At 38.4% G+C, this 17,592-nt stretch overlaps 1 protein-coding gene across 1 annotated transcript in view; it reads left to right on the top strand.

Moving 5' to 3' along the window:
- Positions 1-17,592, top strand: part of Pcdh15 (protocadherin related 15) — a 428,603-nt gene that overhangs the window by 284,211 nt on the left and 126,800 nt on the right. The gene's annotated exons all lie outside the window — the stretch shown is intronic.

The raw sequence follows: 17,592 nt of genomic DNA on the forward strand, positions 1-17,592 counted from the left end.
AATGAACTGAGATAGTCTAGGGAAAGTTGGCAAGAGTTAGAAAATTTCTTGCAAGTCAGAATCCTCTTACATGTCCACTTATATTGGCATTAAATGATTGGCTAGATGATGATGGTGGTGGTGGCGGTGATGATGATGATGATTTCTAAATTACCAATGTCATTAATAGACGCTCACTACAGTTAATATCTATATTCAGAAACTCTTTCTTAAATATATTTTATTAATTTATTCATATTACATCTCAATGGTTATCCCCTCCTTTGTGTCCTCCCATTCCTCCCTCCCTCCCATTTTTCCCCTTACTCCCCTCCCCCATGGCTGTGACTGAGGGGGACTTCCTCCCCCTGTATATGCTCAAAGGGTATCAAGTCTCTTCTTGGTAGCCTGCTGTCCTTCCTGAGTGCCACCAGGTCTCCCCATCCAGGGGACGTGGTCAAATATGAGGCACCAGAGTTCGTGTGAAAGTCATATCCCACTCTCCACTCAACTGTGGAGAATGTCCTGTCCATTGGCTAGATCTGGGTAGGGGTTCGAAGTTTACTGCACGGATTGTCCTTGGCTGGTGCCATAGTTTGAGCAGGACCCCTGGGCCCAGATCTGCCCATCATAATGTTCTTTAGAAACTCTTAATTATTCATTAAGGAAAACATTTTCATTTTTAAAAAGTAATATTAAACAAGGACACTTAGGAATGAAAGCTACATGACCATGGCATAGACTTTATTTTTCAATGATGATAGCCATCCAAGATTCTTTGGAGCACCAGCAAGATCAGGCCAAGATTCCTATCCTGTCTTTCTTAGAGCTATCTTCTTGCTATGTCTCCACATGGCAAAGAAAGTCAACTCTTTATGAACTCTCCTTATATGAGCACAGATGTATATATTCCTATATACGATGTGACATATGTATACGGTTTATATTTCTGTTACCATCAGAAATATATACCATTCTTGAGCCTTACTCAGTCTCATCATTTTAACTTCTAGTTTGTCTCCAGAGAGATTGGTTTTCTAAAATGTCCTGGAACCCAGTGTCAATGCCCTCATCTTTTATCAATCCTGATGTTGGACCTGATTAATGTATGGGGAACATTCACCCATTATGTTGGTGAATAATCTCTATATTACCTTCAAGACAGTTGAAAGGCGGCAAACATCCTCATTATGAGTACACAATCACAAAGCAACCATACAACAACAGCAATTTTAATCTCAAAATATTTTCAATGAAGTGCTTACTGCAATAGAAACAAATGTACCTACTGTAAACACAGTATGCCATTAAGACACGATCCACAAGGAGAGGATGGCACAACCGTACTGGGAAAACAAGCTTTATAGATACCCAATTGCATGCTACTGAGCTGACTTGAAGGAAGTGGGGGGGGGGGGCGTCGTCCATCACAGTACAGATAGACGTTCCAGATCTGTGACTCGGTGTCAACATCAGTTGAAGGGAGATGATGAACTCTCCACTACATTCCAGAGCATTTAAATAAATAAATCTCTTCTGAGACAAATTGGAAGTTGGAAGATGATTACTGATTGAAGCTCAAGAGCAAAAGCGATCTCTGGTGGCACTGAAGTTCATCATTTTTTGTATTTGAATTCAGTGCTTTATAATTATGTATGTGTGTGTGTAAGTATATATGTAATTAGAATTAGAATAGAATATTCTAAACTATGTGTCCACCATACTGTGCATCATTACTGTCCCTCTACTTGCCTGTTAAGGAGTGCTTTGTCTCCGGGTTGCTATGGGTACAGTTTTCTGCTGTTGGAGAGGTTTGCTAGATGGTTTACTTCAGGTGTTTCAAGCACCAAGGTGACAAATTCACATGGTAGGTTTTGCTAGTTTTATGTCAGTTTGATACGCGCTAGAGTCATGTGAGAAGAAAGAAACTCAACTGAGAAAATGCCTCCATGCTGTAAGCAAGCCTGTAGGCTTTCCCTTAATAATTGATTGATGAAGGAGGGGCCAGCCCATGGTGGGTGGAGCCATCCCCAGGATGGGTTCTATAAGAAAGCAGGCTGAGCAAGCAATGGGGAGCAAGCCAGTAAGCAGCACCCTTCATAAACTCTGCGTCGGATCTTGCCTGCAGGTCCTGCCCTGTTTGAGTCCGTACTTTGACTTGCCTTGCTGATGGACTCTGATGGGAACTGTGAGCTGAAATACGCCTTTTTGTTTCGGGGTTGTTTACAGTCATGGTGTTTAATCGCAGCAATAGAAACCCCAACTAAGACATTATGTTTGTTGTCATCTTTGCTGGTACCTTGGCAATGAAATTCTAGTAAATGAAATTTCTGCTTTGCTTCTCTTGACTGTTTACCTTAATTCTAGTCCATCCTTGGAAACTCGAAGAGGGAAAAAGAGCAACAAGCAAACCACAGCTGGTGGTGGAGTGAGCAACATTTCCCCTTTCGTAGGCTCAGTACATCTTTTTTTTAATATATTTTATTAATTTATTCATATTACATCTCAATGGTTATCCCATCCCTTGTATCCTCCCATTCCTCCCTCCCTCCCATTTTTCCCTTACTCCCTTCCCCTATGACTTTGACTGAGGGGGACCTCCTCCCCTTGTATATGCTCATAGGGTATCAAGTCTCTTCTTGGTAGCCTGCTGTCCTTCCTCTGAGTGCCACCACGCCTCCCCATGCAGGGGACGTGTTCAAATATGGAGCACCAGAGTTCATGTGAAAGTCAGACCCCACTCTCCACTCAACTGTGGAGAATGTCCTGTTCATTGGCTAGATCTGGGTAGAGGTTTGGACGTTTACTGCATGTATTGTCCTTGGCTGGTGCCACAGTTTGCTCAGGAACCCCAGGCCTAGATCCGCCCATCATAATGTTCTTCTTATAGACTGGCTCAGGAGGACATCTTGTCCTTCCTCCGTGCCCCAGCGTGGAGCATGGCTTGTTCCTGGGCTGCTCACATGCTCAGAGCTTCACCCTGATCCTTTTCTCCTTCATCTAAAACCTTCCGACTCTGAGGAGAAAATCAAGATGGGCATTGTTTGTTTAGCTTTCTTTTCTATGTGTCCTTGTTCAATACTAACTTTGAAAAACCCAAGTGTTGTGCTCAATAAATAATTTAGCATTTCCTGCTGTGTCTGAATATAAATACTAACCACAAATAGATTCTATTAGTAAAATTGTTAACTTAGAGAACAAATAAATTGCCAATTATCCCATGTCATAATTAAAAGAAGTCAAAAGACCTATAAGAGGGTTCTTGTTCTGACCTTGAAGAAATTTCTAGCAGCTTCAGGCTCTCTCTGGTTGCCTCAATTCCTTGTTATTGTGAATCAGAAAGGAGATTTGGCAATCTTGGAGCTTATTCTTTATGGCTAGAACCCTACATAAGAATCAGAGTTATTGTTGAAGTGGATCCAGTAGCATTCAGTGCTGAAAATGATGGCTTTGCTTTCTACCAGAACCTAGGAAATTTGGGGGAAAATAATAGAAAATATGAGCAGAAGGCACTGCCTTGATGATTGAAGCCAATGTCCAGTGGTGGTGTCTAGGTTCCCTGGGGAAAACTCGTTTCCAACAAATGGCCTCATTTAAAGATGAACTCTCCATTTATGTCAGGAATTTAAACTGAATTCTTGATAACCATGCCAGCATCTCCCACTGAGCCTGCTGTTCTGTGTATACTGGAACTGCCACTTAGCTCACTCAGACTCCCAAAAGGAGAAACTCGGAAACACGGATGGCTGAGCAACTGGAAAGCACAGCCTTGTCTCACATGTCAATTGGCAATGAGTGCATCTCTGCTCATGGCTGGCAAGAAGTGGAGATTGGAGAAATCGGGGACCCAGGGACCCTCCTCCTTCCCCATTAATTCTGTTAGGACCCCAACCTATGAGATAGCATCAGCCACCTTCACAATTGGCCCTTCTCCAGTAGTGAACCCTCTGTGTAACTACCCTCAGATTCACACCCAGAAGTATGCTTGCCTCATCTTCCAGGACACCCCGATCTAACCAAGTTTAAAACAAGATCATACATATAATGATGTAACACACCAATAGGACTGTGCTGATCCTCCATCCTGACCTCTACCCTCATCCCGACTCTCCTCCCTTTCCCTAAAACAATGCTTCTGAAAGCTATCGGCACTTCTTTGCTGAAACATATCCTGTCCTTGAAATCGTTCCAGATTCTTTTTCTTTTGCTTTAATTATGTCTTTTTTTTTTTCCTCTTTGCAGTGAATAAAGTTCAAGTAATAGAACCTACCTGGACTGCTACACATTATTAGAGAGAGAGAGAGAGAGAGAGAGAGAGAGAGAGAGTAAGCATGTGTGCATGTGTGTATGAGAAAGGGAGAGAGTGGGTGTAGCCTTGCATCATTTTAACCATTTCTCACAACTTGGCTTGCACTTAAAGCTAGAATCACCTTCTAAAAAATATCTGTTCTCAAACTTTTCTCCTGTCATAGTTGGCTCAGACCATAGAGATTATTTACTTATCATGATAATTTATTACTTGGTTTAACTGAAATCCTTGCCACAAGGTTAATTATGCTGGGGTGGTTTTTTTTTGTAATTTTTATTTTTATTTATTCTGTGTATATGTTTACAAAGGAAGGTCCACATGTGTCACGATGTGTATGTGTGGACAAATTTATGAAGGCAGTTCTTTTTCATTTTGGGGATCACACTCAAATCTTCAGGCTTACAAAGGCAAATACTTTTACCATCGCGTGGGCCTAAGCTGTCTGAATCACTCACTTTTAAAGAGTTTGCCCCTTTTAATATTTGAGCCAATGTGAACGTTAGAAAGCTGTTCATATACCAATACGATGGTAATTAGATTCATTTTCTTAAATTATTTCTGATTCATTCTTCTTGGAGCATTCATCCATTTTATTACTCCATCCTTCTTCTGAATAGTATGACTAAAACTGAATTTAAGGCCTTCCATGAGAGTGTAACTGGTGTTTTCTGCTACTTTCTTCTACCCTTCTCCACTGTCTTTCTTCTTCTTCTTCTTCTTCTTCTTCTTCTTCTTCTTCTTCTTCTTCTTCTTCATCTTCTTCTTCTTTTAACCTTGTAACACTAGATATGAGAGAGAAATGATGGAAAGGAAAGGAATGAGATCCCTCAATACAGTTATGGGTCAGAAAGGAGGCGATGATACTGTTAGACTACTTCCTGCTGGCTAGGATTGTCAAGTTCCTTGAGAAAATTTGATCTTTGCCATCAAATTATCTAATTCTTCTTCTTCTCCTCCTCCTCCTTCATTCACGCAACTACTTAACAAACTATGACCAACAGCAACCAGCAACCCCTCCCTCACTTCTCAGGGCCCTAGTATTTACACATACTCTGAAAAGTCCCCAGAACTCCACATGCCACAAATCACAGAAACTATTTGCAGCTGGTCAAATCATGGCCCCACCAGAGCATTAAGCAAATCATACTGCAAAGTAGCACCATATCCTCACACCTGGTATTAAAATAAGAGCATATTCTTATAATATTTCTGTGTTTTTCAAAGAAACCAAAATCCCAAAATTCTCACTACCATGAGAGGCTGTGACATAGCATCCAATACTATCTATAATTGGTATGTATCCTGACATGGCTTGGGCAGTTTAGGAATGAAAACTTCATGTAACTGGTGTTGTTATTAATATGTAACATGCACATAAATTAATATGTATTAAGTATGTTCAAATTACTAATTTTAATATACAAATATTTAAATAAGGTCTGCTTGAATGATTAAGGTATATATTAATTTCTTTCTCTTTGTTTTCCTTGGAATTTTTTTCTAACTAATCATAAATATCTTGAAATTATATTATCTATCAAAATAGTAAATTTTTGCAACAATAAATTACCAAGGTGAGACTTAAAAGGTAGAAATCTCTTTATAGGGAACTCCCATATGAGAGGATAGGCAATGAATCGGGGTCAGATTAAGAAGGGATGTTGGTAAAACATCCCAACATCTCAGACTTTATTGTGTCATTGAAATGAACACCATCTCTCTTGAGTGTGCATCCACATGACAATCATGTGCCCCCTAGGTTATAGTCCAAACCTGCTCCCTCTGTGTCTTCACTGTCCTCATCATTAACTGAAGACTAACGTGAGACACACACTTCACACAAATACCACAGAAAATTCCATAGCCAGGTGCTTAAAATATGGTTCACGTACACTTCCTGTGGCTGTAGCCTCAAAATTCAACCTATACCACAGCATGTCCACGTGGGATGAGAGGATTTCTGTCCTTCACTCTTTAGCATCTCTTAGAAAGTTATTGCATTGTCATGAAAAATTCATTTAACATGTCTTTCCATTCACCTGTGCAAAAATGCTAAAATCCCAGTAGTAACTAAGGTTGTGTGATTACCTGAGAACGGATTGACTCCTGTAGGTCAAATGTGTTAGCCCCCTGAAGGGTGGCATTTGATCTTCATCTGAGGATGGCAGACTGAGTCTTGCATACACTGGGATTCACTTGCCTTCAGGTTGAGAGTAAATATCATGGAAAGGTCAGCATGTCTAAGATAGACCATGCAGTCCAAATGTGAATATTGATTTTGAGTGGAAAATGCAGTGTCTTACTCAATTTATCAAAAAATATTAGCCGAAGATAATTATTTTTAAAATTCAAAAAAAATGGGGCCTACCTATATAAAACTTTGGTATTCACTTATGTTGGAGATGTGCCAATGTTTATTGTCAAATATTTCAAATTTAAAGTTATAAACAATTAAAAACTATGTGCATTTTAAAGTATAATTTCTATGAAAATAAAAATTTAAATTTATAACTACATGCAAATAAGAAAAAGATCAAATGTTCCAAATGTATTTTTGTTAATTCCTTAAGATTGTTAACCCTAGAGAAATATTATTCTTTCTACTATTATTCATTTTTAATGTATCAAACAAAGATAAAAGATAATTATACAGAAGAACATCCTGATATTTTTGAAATTTCAAATAGTCTTTATGAAAATGTAACCTTCACAATTTCCATATTAAAATTAAAAATTGGTATGTTGCTGATTAATGTGAATTAATTTCATCACTAATTATGGTAAAACTTATATAAATTCAAACTTAAACTCAATCTGAACAGTTTTGTATTAAGGATTTAAATTATAATAAACTTAATAAAGAGTTTATAGTCTTCCTTCTGATATGTAAAATGAGAAAAAATATAATTTATAATCAGTAATTTCCATTTTATATACTATATTATAAAAAAGTAGAAGCAATGTTTTCACAGCAGTGTAGTGAGATTTCATTAGCCAAGAGAATTATATTTCTGTTGTATTAAGGGACATTAGTATCAGTCATGGTGATTAAAGACCTTTAACCAGCAAGGACAAGAGTGTAGGGAGAAAATGGTGATGAGAAGAGCTGTGGAAACATCCAACTGTAGATAGTGCTACTTGATGGCTTATACTGCTCTCTTTTAGGATAGATCTATTGTCCAACATGAGATCTCATATTTCCTGAATATAAACACCCAGGTCGTCTTCTGTTACTTTTCAAGTCATCCCTTGAACGTAACAGAGTTCCTCTTGAGTTTGAGGAAAGGGACCTTTAGGGAAAATGCACACACTTTCTCTGCCACATGGAACTCAAATTCTTCACATCTTCTGAGTTATAGATGGTTGACAGCCTCTCATTGTTCCCGATGTTTGGACTTCGCTTCTCACAGTTTTATGGATGGTGTGGAGGGTCCTCTTTCAGGGTTCTGTAAGCTTCTGACTTGATGAGCCTAGCGATTCAGGCCGGGCCAAATTGTGAAAGGACTTATGAGCAATGTGAAGGGCCTTATTTATTTTATTTTATTTTTTTTACTTATTATAAGAGAAATTTGAAAAGAACTGTAAAAAATCATGCTTACCACTCAGTATGGAAGTCAGATCTTCACAGTGAGTGTGGATTCACAACCACAATATATTTTTACTTTCAGTTTATAATGGTGAAGTCGTTCATCTTTAGTTTTCCGTATTAAATAGCTTTGCCACTTAACTCATCTTCAAAAGGATAATTTTTCTTATAATTATGTTCCATTAAACAATGCCCAGAAAAATATCACATGCATAAAAATTACTTGATAGGAAAAGACTAATCAGGCAATTTCAAACAAAAAAAGTGAAGTGTACTGCATAACATCAATGACTGTGTAATTCAGAGGTAAATTCTGAGGGTGTATATGCCTAGTCTCACTAAAGAGAGTGTGAACACCTTTGATTTGTGGTATATGCCCCATAGCCTGGATGTCCTGTTTCCAGACATGTATAAGTGGAGTCTTGCTCATTATAGGATTTTCCTGTGGGAATGTACGTACATATCACTTTATAAACATTCTTTAAAATGTGGTGGTTACAAATAGCCACGGGCTGATACTTTTTTCCTAAAGAATATTTATTATTAAAATAAATACTATGTACAATACAACATAAGCAAATACATTTAATTTATATAACATATAGAATAAAATTCAAGTAATATAAAATAGAAAAACAGGAGATTTTTGGAGATAGAATTTTCTCAGTTACAAAAAGATGGACGCATCAACACAGAACACTGTGGCACACTGGCTGATTCTTACGGTCCATGCGTTCCTTGGATAGAACTTGGGCTGGTCTAAGCTGGGTTTACCTATGATGCTATCAAGAAGAGACATACATTACAAACAAACCCAACTTAGCCTATTAACCACACAAAAGATAAGATGCTACCGGAATAACGGAGAAGGCCAGAGCTGAGTCTAGGCTCCATGCTCCCTAGGAAAGTAGTTTTCGTTAAAAACCTGTGCTGGGAAGTGTTCTGCTAGTAGAGGTAGTTTTGCAGTGTGAGTCAGGGAACACATGTAACAGAATACTCAGGTATGTGGACCAATAGCCGGATAGATAGATGTCCATCCTAATGACAGTGTGTTAGAGCATGCCTCCCTGGTCAGTGGCAATGGCAATGTCTCAATTGTAAAATCTGGCAAGAATGGTTTTTCTTAAAGATTTTACAGAAATGATTAAAAATGTTAAGTTTTTTTTAGTGTAAAGCTGTAAGAACAAAGGAGCTAAGAACTGAGAGCCTGGAAGAAATTCTGCTTAAGTGAAATCACACTGGGGAACTTTCTGATTATCCTTGTTCATGGACCCTGCTGGAGTGCAGGGCTGTGGCTGAGCTTTTGGAGGATGCTTGGACATCGCTCCTTACGTTGTCTTGTCCTTGGTAAATGTATATCAGATGATTTCACATGCTGCTGTTGGGGAGGAACAGAAGCCTCGGTACTTTTTCAGTGTGAGATGCAAAGTCACATGATACTACCCCAGACTTACCATACTCGCACACCCTACAGACACGTGTACATCAGGAAGCCAGCCCAAATTCACAGGGGAGCACCATGTCCCCTTCTCCATAGGATGGACAGGAAAATGTGCCGATTTTTCTATTGACCCATAAGATTAAGAATACGTATGAGCTACTTTGGTCTCTTTTGGCACGTGTACACATTCCCTAGTGTTCAAGGCATTCACCATGGTTTATCTCATAATCCACCTTCATTTTTTGGGCAAGATGATGAAAATGTTTTGTTAGACATCATTACCAATTATCTGAACAACTGCCATTTGCCTTTCTTTTCTTGAGTGGTCCTCTGATCCAGTCCTGTTGGCCCGGCTCTCCATCAGAGACCAGTCCCTGTTTTAGTTCTGTTACATTGAAGATATTTAGGACCCTCTGATGTATAAATGATTCACATTTGCTAGTGAACATCTAACTAGGGTCTTGAATGGATGCATTTTCTGGAGTCTTCCATAATCCCATAAGCAACTGTCTATTTAAATCAGGCAAGGCAATCACCACCAAAGCGTGGGACCCATTGCATCTTCAGTCTTTGTTCTATATGATTTTAATAGCTCGCAGGCACACAATACACAGTTTAAAACACCCCATGACTAAATGCAAAATGAGATGTTTGACTGTTGAATGATTTTCCTTCTTATTCTTTTTCAATTTTCGTGTCAACTTCTAAGTATCTAGGCTTCATCTCCTGGCAGATGTGTTCATGAATGAAGCCAAAAAGAATCTATGAGTGGCAAAAAAAAAAGTAAAAATTAAAAAGATAATCTTCATTTAGGTATAATATAGAAAACTAGAAAGCAGAGGAAAGATTTTATGACATCAGCTTGCTAGACACACTTGGGCCGGGCAGGGGGGGAGGGTGTGTGTGTGTGTGTGTGTGTGTGTGTGTGTGTGTGTGTGTGTGTGTGTGTGTGCGTGCGCATGCGTGTTCTTAGTCTGCACAAGACAAACACACATGATTATGTGTTTAAGTAAACTTTGCATAAGTGTGACTCATAAAACTGTGATGTCAATAATAGGCAAAAATGTATGTAGTATCTGCTATATGCTAGGCATAAGCAAATTGGAGTCCTGTAGTATATCCAACAGAGGCATTTAAATAATATTGTTCCATCTTTATAGACTTTTTAAAAATATTGGTAACATGGCGCCCATAGGCAATTTCCCGTAGTTTTCAAACCTCATAACATCTGGACCAGAGGTCTACTATAGTTGAGAGGAAGCATTAGTTGCTTAATTCCAGATTGTTGGACAGATATCCATCAGTATGGATAAAGAACCGAATAATGCTAACCAGAGAAGGAGGGAAGGAGGAGGCACCAGGGAGAAGGGTCAGACATTTCTCACACTCGCATCTGCAAACTTTCCCCAAAGGGACTCCTGAGCCTCATTTCATGAGCCACACACAGAACTTTGGAGCATGTCTCAGGACATTGAGAACACAAATGTAATGAAGTTCTCCTGAAGACTCATCCGGAGTTAAAGAGTGAGGACCGATGGCTAGGAAAGATTCAGATAAAACCTATTAATGAGAATGACCTAAAATGAAAAAAAAAAAAGTATACAGTTATCCTAGAAGACATTTTCACCTTGACAATAAAGATGAAGGTGCCTTGTGAGTCTGAGCAGAGCTGCACCTCTTATCAAGGGCTTCTGCCCATTTGATGCTTTATTCATTGTTTCTAATTTATAACTCACCCCGAGAATCATGGGCTGCCAGTGTCTCTGCAGATTCCTGTCTTGGCACTATTTTTCTTAGATAAATGTGCAGAATTAGGTCACCCTGGCACAATTACCACAAGGTTACAAATAATAGAAGTTTCAGTGGGTGTTTATTTCTTCTCATTTTCATTAAAATTTCTCATAGCAGATATAAAAATGGTTCCTTAATTGGTACTGATTTGCAAATATATTGAATTCCAACATGTCAAAATAAATTAGATTTGTCTCTCTGTAGAAGGAGAGCAATAGGGCCAGATTGGAACCACTGAACTTTTATAACAACTATTTACAAACACTTAAATGCCCTAAACTGCAGAGCATTTAAAATAATTAGGAACTTTGTTCAGCATGCATAACATTTACTTTTATTGCTACTTCTTGAACCCAAATATAAAGCTTTATTTTAAACTGTGAAATAATTGTTTCATCCCTATTTATACTGTAAAAAGGGGACCTAACATTTGGATACTACAAATCCTGTTATTTTAGGATAGTTATTATCTAGATGACTCAGATGTTTTAAACCATTTAATTGATAAAGAATTATTGTGCTATGTATTTTCCAAAACAATTAGAAATGTTAAACAAGTATCAATTTATGAACTAAGAAAAATTGTGTCATATATTTTTGCATATATATTATTACAAAGCTATTAATCTTTCTTTTTCATATTTTAGTTACAAAATTTTATTCAAAGCAATAAGCTTAGAGTTATCTTTGACCAAATTTCTTCTTAGTAAAACCTGCTGCGTGTAATGAATGCATGGTATGTAATATATGTAATTACATGCATGTAATGAAGACATTACTAGCAAGGCAATGCAATGTGATGTCATACTCTGTAACTACTTGAAAAACTAAAGTGTGTGTGGCTAAAGAAAGATGATATTAAGAGACTTGATACCCTATGAGCATATACAAGGGGAGGACATACAGTCATAGGGCAGGGGAGTAAGCGGAAAATGGGAGGGAGGGAGGAATGGGAGGATACAAGGGAGGGGAGAACCATTGAGATATAATATGAATAAATTAATAAAATAAAATTTTAAAAAAGAAAGATGATATTGCATGCCATGCCATTATAACCTCATGGCATTATGAGAAATGGAAGCCAAGATAGTGAACAGACAGTACAGTGGAGGTTCAGGAAGGAAGAAGAAGCAGAGAAAATAGGGGAGTTTGAGATAACCACTAGGCAGACTTCCATTGCCTGGGACATCAGCTGTCCTGACTGTGCTGACAGCAGAAATAGGCACCACCACCACCAGTGCGTCCTGGGTTGCCCTGTCACCTATTTGAGTCTTGAGGCAGAGCCCACTCTCACACAAGTCACACAACTGATTCCCATCCTGGCAGCTGGGAAGTGACCATATCTCACTCTGCATCCCACTGCCATTTCCAGCATAGTGTCTCCATTTTTCCCATTGTCTTTTTTTTTTTTTTTTTTTGGCAAAAAAAAGAAAAATGCACAATGAAATATTGTTCATCTGTTGAGAAAAGCATAATTATGAATTTCTCAGGAAATGGGTGTAACTGGAAACACTCTGAGTGAGCTAAGCCAGACCCAGAAAGACAAGCATGACATGTTTTGGTTTTAATAATTTGTGAATGTTCGCTTTGATCTTTGGATATGTGCGTTTCATTTGGAATTCCTGCAAGGGTCAGGAAATTCATAAGGGGCAACAGTAGGGGAGTCTTTCAATGGAGGGAGAATACAATGCAACGGTATAAAGGGAAATAATAAAACAAGGGAAATAATAAAACAAGTAAGGTTAAGTGGAGATGACAGAGTGAGAAGGGTGAGAGGACAGAGAGATAAAGGGATGCGTAACTGATACTAAAGATCCTTTTAAAAAGCAAAAATTAAATCTGCCACTATAAAAGCTTTCTGAAATATATACAAAAATATTGATAAGAGGAGTTGAAAGGGAGTTACCCTATAACAGGGGAATAATGCCTCAATTGCACATCCCATGTCAACAAATAATTCCAGTACCAGGAATGGGTTATCGCTTTTTGAGTTACTATGCAAGGAGTCCAGTGGATCCCTAAACACTACCGGCCACTGGCACTGCTCTTGTTTTCTCTCCAGGAGGAGGATAAGACCCTGTGGCTGAAGATGCCACATACTTGAGTCCCAGAACACAGAGAAAACATTGTGGGACTAACCCAGGTGCTTCATTCTGGGACTAACCTGGGAACTTCATGTCTACTGGCTAGCTTCCACAAGGCTGAGGAGTACTGCACATGCTACTGTAGGAGAAAAGTAATCACCACTCTTACCCAAGTGTTAACCATCTGTGCTACGATATCAACTGACCTGGCAAGAAATGCTCAGTGATCCAGTAGCAGCATACATGTCAAGGGAGTCGCCAACCAATTTCTTCTTGGGTTTTAATCTTGGTCTATAATATTAAATGTGTAATCTTTGTACTGTTACAAGTGCCAAGAACTTGTAGCTAGTTAGGCCATAGGCACTAGGAAACATTTATCATTCTGCTAAATGTATCAAACTGACTCCTAACGACTTGCAGATATACACACAGATTAGTCCACCTCTCAACCCTGATCAGAGAAGAGTTTTTTTTTTCATCAGTAGTGGTGACTAGCAGAGACCCACAACTGGTAACAGTGTAGGGAAAGACAGTGGAATGGTCAGCCCTAAATTAGATGGTCTGTATCATACTCCTTTCTCCCATGGCCTAGAGATCATTGTGAAAGATGTGGGTGGAAAGAGTATAAGTTCCATAGGTGATGGATGACTACAAGGAGTCTGTGTTTTCTGGACACAACAGTGCAGCCGTATGTACAAACTCATAGCATCTCTGACAGCACGCACAAGGCAAGATAGAGCAAATGCTTGTATCGTGATGGGAGGTTCGCACAATCCCATGCCTAGCCAAGGGTTTGTAGGCAACTGACGGTTGCCATAAGAAGAGTCAGTTTTCTTTTTTTTTTTTTTCTTTTTTCATTTTTTTTATTAATTTATTCTTGTTACATCTCAATGTTTATCCCATCCCTTGTATCCTCCCATTCCTCCTCCCCCCCCCCCATTTTCCCATTATTCCCCTCCCCTATGACTGTTCCTGAGGGGGATTACCTCCCCCTATATATTCTCATAGGGCATCAAGTCTCTTCTTGGCTACCTGCTGTCCTTCCTCTGAGTGCCACCGGGTCTCCCCCTCCAGGGGACATGGTCAAATGTGAGGCACCAGAGTACATGAGAAAGTCGTATCACACTCTCCACTCAACTGTGGAGAATATTCTGACCATTGGCTAGATCTGGGAAGGGGTTTAAAGTTTACCTCCTGTATTGTCCTTGGCTGGTGCCTTAGTTTGAGCGGGACCCCTGGGCTCAAATCTGCCTATCATATTGTTCTACTTGTAGATTTCTAGGACCCTCTGTATCCTTTTATTTTGCTATTCTCCCATGCGTCTCTCATTTAGAGTCCCAATAGGATGCCTTCCCCTCTGTCCCAGTTTCCTGGTAAGTGAAGGCTTTCGTGGGACATGCCCCTTGGGCTAGTATGCAGATATAAGTGAGTATATACTATTTGATTCTTTCTGCTTCTGGGTTAACTCACTCATTATGATCATTTCTAGCTCAATCCATTTATCCACAAATTTCGGGAATTCCTTGTTTTTAATAGCTGAGTATGTGATCCTTGGTAGGTTGGCCATGCTCAAATGGTGGGCCACACAGTCAAGGGTGTCTGAGTAGCACAAATTGGACATGATGCTTTTCAAAATTGAAGGGTGGATGCAGAGTTGGCTGGGAGGAGAGATGAGGATGGACCCAGGAGGAGTTGGGAGTAAATATGGGTGAAATGTATTGTGTGAATTTCTTGAAAAAACTAATAAAAACATAAACAAATAAATAATGTTAAGCCAAACATGGTGATGAGTGCATGCCTGTAATCTCAGTAGCACCCAGGAACACAGAGGTATGAAGGTCACTTCAAGTCTAAGGGCAGTCTGAGCTACACAGAGAATTCTACAGCAAACTAGACTGCATCTCCAGATACCACCTTTAAAAAATTAAATTTAAGAGTTCTAGTAATGCACATTATAAGAGGAATGTCAGGTATAGGAGTTAATGGTGGAAGATTTGTTTGAGCTAAGCCTTCTGAGAAATATTTTCTTTTTTCCCCCTATAATTAATTGCTTCAGAAATTAGGCAGTGCATTTTGATTATACTTGGTAGAAAGAAAGAAGATAAGGATACATCATAATCAGTCACAGAGTGAAACATGAAAATACACTGTAAAAAATATGTGCCCACCCATAAATCAAACTTAGTCATCAGATGCTATAAAAAATTCCCATTAGTTGTCAATTTTTTTAAATTCGTGCAATTTACACTTTTTTTTTTTAAACCATGAATTTCTTTTTATCAGTTGGGATTATCACACTGGGCTGGCATTCATGAAGTTTGTCAAAATACTACAATGTCTCAGTTATACACAATCTACAGGGTTACCGCTGTCTTCTGTCTCCATGGTGATGTATGCCCACTTTATTCAACCTGATTACAAATCTGTATCAGTGCCCATGGTACTCCCTTACTACTAATTTGAAGTGAATGTGTTTCATATTCAAGTTATATCTCACTGCAGAGAGAGAATGTAATTCATCAAACAATATAGCAGATATTTTCCAGAGCATAAAACAATAATAAAATGGGTCTGTCTGCCAATAAATAGAGAATTGAACATGTTTAATTTAATGTTCACTTATCATGGAGGTCCACTCCATTCTAGCAGAAGAAAATTGAATTTTTATAGCAGTGTTTGTTCTGGTAGAGAGAAGTGTGCTGCTAGAACAATTAAGGCAAAGGTTAATGAGTTGATATTTGTCTAGAAGTAAATTAGTTTTACACATTCACTACCAAGGAGAAGTTTAAATGCTTTACTGACATGAATAGGATGTAAATTCCATTATAAATTATGTCATTGTTTTTTTTTTCATGCATTACTTCTATTCTGATTATTCGATTAGAGCAGCAAAAATGAATATAGCATATTTTCTCGTGTTAAATTATTATCCTAGTATTAATGATAGGATCCTTGTTACAGCTATCAGATTCACGTGCATATACCTTGTACAGGTCACAAAACAGATCTGTAATGAAATCATAGCTGTTATCTCATCTCATATAGTAACATGATAGAAACTCAATCTAAGTGCCAACTATGAACCTCTACAAAAGAAATTGCAGCTTTGAAAATCATCCCATAGTATAACTGATATGTTTTCATATGTCCAACTTATAAAATAAAAATAGCCTGAATCTAATATCATAAATGAACAACTCACTGTTCTAGTCTTTGAGTGCACACCACAGCACAATCATATCACAACAAAATTGAACTGTGAGAACAACACGCTTGTCATATGGAAGAATCAGCAGTCCGGTACTCAGAGGCGGACTCTCTACGGCCTCTTTCATGATCTCTCACAGTGTTTTCAGGCAAGTATTGACCAGGAAAAGAGTCTCTTTGGAAGCTCACATAAATCCGCTGTGACCTTTTGAGCTTGGATACACTTCTAAGCTTAAGGATTCATGTTAAGATTTGGATGTATTAGATCTTTGGGCTTAGGTTCATTGCCAGCTGGTGGTTATTAAACATCACTTTCAGATTTTTGTCACATTAAGAACTCCCCATGGGAGCTGGCATCATTCAGCTCAAGGAGCAATGTTGTTAATAGCATCTGTTGGCTACATTGAAGATGTGAACATCAACTTCTTGCCATATGGACCACTCTTGAGAGGCTGATGTCATCATATTATCCATCAAACGATGGAGTCAAGAGTATCTACTGCCTGGAGTTACATGTCCAGCTATGTCACTCAATCTCTGAGTGGCTGTCATGTTATTCTAGCTAGGAATTAATGGTGCATGAGGGAGAGGAATGTTTAAGAGGAAGATTGGCAGGAGGAGGCGGGTGACAATCATGTTAGGACTCTCTGCCCTTCTCTCTCTCTCTCTCTCTCTCTCTCTGTCTCTCTCTCTCTCTCTCTCTCTCTCTCTCTCTCTCTCCACTTCTCTTTTAATCCTGTCCAGGTTCATTTCTACACAGTTACTCACTAAGCAATAGGACTGAAACAAGTAGTCTTCATTATTTTCCCTTCATGAGATTAAATACAAGTTTATAATCAAAGATTAAATACAACCTCAGAACTTTGTTTAAGTGTGTTCTTCTTGTTTAAATGGTGCATTACTGTCATTTGAAAGTCAGGGTATTTCTCTTTCACCGACCCAATACTGTGACAATATCTAGATTAGTTGCTTATGGAATATATTGTTTTAATAATGTCTAACTTAAGAAATATCTACTTAGTACATGTTTCTTTTTCTAATATAACAACATTAAAATTAATAGATGTAATTGATAAAATTCTAGATAAAGAAGTTATAAGATTCACTGTTCCAATGAGTGAAATGATCTTAGTAGAACAAGCACAGATGCATTAATAATATAATTCAAATGTAGAGGGTCTGTTTTCATTGGAGC

This window comes from Acomys russatus, chromosome 11, assembly GCF_903995435.1.
Source record: "Acomys russatus chromosome 11, mAcoRus1.1, whole genome shotgun sequence".
Classification (NCBI taxonomy): Eukaryota; Metazoa; Chordata; class Mammalia; order Rodentia; family Muridae; genus Acomys; species Acomys russatus.